Here is a 2,782-nt window from a genome sequence, read left to right as displayed (position 1 = left end):
CGACTGTGTCTAAATATTTCATAAATAGTAATTAATATTTTTTGCTCAATATCTGTTCGATCTCATCGCGAATGGTTTTATATAATGCGATATCTTATTGGTGCATCCGCAAAGATGTAAAAGATAGATTACGGTTAGATGACAATACGGTGAGCGGGAAATTCGTTTCGCGTGTCACAATAATAATCTGATTGCGTCGAATGATTATATTTATGACGTCATAAATCAGTTGAGCGACAGTCGATTTCACTATCAGAGTATTCCTCGTATGAAAATAAATAAAAATTATAAATCTCTCTTAACTTTGATTTATTTTAACTATTAATATTTATTATTATTATTTATTTTTATTCATATTTTTATTATTTGTAACGTTCAAGTTGGCTACATAACCCAAATGCTTTTTACTTTAACTAATGTATTATAGTTGTAAGCCATATAATTTTTTTTTTTCTTGGAATTTTAACTTTTAGAGAAATGTTTTTATTTTTTTGTACAGTAACAAATTGAAGTGATTAATGATATAAAATATTTCCTATAAAAAAAAAAAAAAAAGTGAAATCAAAATCTATACTGTTGACTCCCATTCATTCTCTGACCGGGAAATATAATAATTTCATAAATTTGTGTGATTTATAATACAAATTCTTTCATGTAACAATAAGAAAATAATGTAAGACTCGTCTTTAAGATGACACTAGGGAGAAAAAATTAGAATTTCAAAAAAAATATTTGAGGAGTTATATTTTCTTGGTTGATTACAAAGGTTTATATATATAAACAATTATTATTATTTTTTTCTTTTTAAGGTGTATCATTTCGGCAAAAAACTTCTGTGTCAATAAACCTTGATAATTGAATTTTATAAAATTTGTTCGTTGTATTAATGTTATTTTTAACAAAATGTATCATTAGTTAATTTCTCCTTCATTTATAATTTATGTTTAATTACTTTATCATTTATTTATTTTTTTTTTTTTAATTTTCCTATTCTTTGAAAAATATGAATGTGTGAAAAACAAGGAAAAAGGGAACTCTAATCTCATAATCTTATAAATGTAAATAAAAAGTGCAACCTACAATGTACTATGTATCCATTATAGCCTTGTGATAAATTGATTATAATTATTAATAAATAAAAATTATATATATAAAAAAAAAGTTTCTGTATCCTTCTGGTAGAACATGATTATTAAATAATAATTTTATCAAAAGCATTTTCTCTAAGGAACTATTTAGTGAGCTATTAGTTGTCATCATATGCAAGAATCGACCCTATAATATTTCTATTTTATTATAAAATAATAGTTTATATCTTTTTGTGAAATAAAATATGTATTATCAAAAAAAAATTTCTATATATTTTAATTGTTCTTTTATATTTTATATTTAATAGTTTTGGCGACTTTATGGGTATATCTTCCAACAAATAAATTTCACCATTTATAATTAATATATAATTATTTTATTTAAAATATAAATATGTACTTTATATTTTTTGTTTCATAATTGTATGAATTAAGTATCTGTCGATTACTAAATCTTTGCCTTTGCACGATATTTTGATAATATAAAATCGAAAAACATACATATTTTTTTAGCACGTAAACTTTTTTTTCTTATTTTTTGGTTAAAGTTTGTTGATTTCAATTCTTTTATCCAATATTTTGAATAAAAATGGATTTACTAAATATAAAAATTTTAACGGCATTCTTATTTACTGTATGTTTACAGAGAAAACTGCGTCTTAGTGCGAAGGAACATCTATTGTACGAGGTCGAACGATTGAAGCCTGAAGAATTTAAATGTCCAGCCAACTACGCATAGACCACTCCCAAAACTTTTCATGAAAATCGAAATACTAACTTAAAATATAAATACACTATTCCAAAAATAATGAAATCATTTTCCAAAATTAACCTTTGTAATCGACCAAGAAAAAATAACTCCTCAAATATTTTTTTTTAAATTCGAATTTTTTTCTCTCCTAGTGTCATATCTAAAACGAGTCTTACATTATTTTCTTACTGTTACATGAAAGAATTCGTATTATAAATCACACAAATTTATGAAATTATTATATTTCTCGGTCAGAGAATAAATGGGAATCTAAAGTCAACAGTTTAGATTTTGATTTCACTATCTCAGGACTATTTTATTTTTTATTATTTACTAATATAATAAATAATTAATTTGAATTATAAATTATTGTGTAATTTATTTATTTTTATTTTATTTTTTTTATAGGAAATATTTTATATCATTAATCACTTCAATTTGTTACTGTACAAAAAAATAAAAACATTTCTCTAAAAGTTAAAATTCCAAGAAAAAAAAAAATTATATGGCTTACAACTATAATACATTAGTTAAAGTAAAAAGCATTTGGGTTATGTAGCCAACTTGAACGTTACAAATAATAAAAATATGAATAAAAATAAATAATAATAATAAATATTAATAGTTAAAATAAATCAAAGTTAAGAGAGATTTATAATTTTTATTTATTTTCATACGAGGAATACTCTGATAGTGAAATCGACTGTCGCTCAACTGATTTATGACGTCATAAATATAATCATTCGACGCAATCAGATTATTATTGTGACACGCGAAACGAATTTCCCGCTCACCGTATTGTCATCTAACCGTAATCTATCTTTTACATCTTTGCGGATGCACCAATAAGATATCGCATTATATAAAACCATTCGCGATGAGATCGAACAGATATTGAGCAAAAAATATTAATTACTATTTATGAAATATTTAGACACAGTCG

General features: G+C 23.5%; 1 long non-coding RNA gene across 1 annotated transcript in view; it reads right to left on the bottom strand.

Moving 5' to 3' along the window:
• The window catches only part of LOC106684905 (uncharacterized), a 43,664-nt gene that overhangs the window by 28,928 nt on the left and 11,954 nt on the right, over positions 1 to 2,782 (bottom strand). The gene's annotated exons all lie outside the window — the stretch shown is intronic.

This window comes from Halyomorpha halys, unplaced genomic scaffold (genome assembly GCF_000696795.3).
Source record: "Halyomorpha halys isolate HHAL.00 unplaced genomic scaffold, Hhal_1.1 Scaffold627.1, whole genome shotgun sequence".
In the NCBI taxonomy this organism is placed as follows: Eukaryota; Metazoa; Arthropoda; class Insecta; order Hemiptera; family Pentatomidae; genus Halyomorpha; species Halyomorpha halys.
The sequence above is the reverse complement of the archived record's forward strand: the minus strand, read 5'-3'. Positions and strand labels throughout refer to the sequence as shown.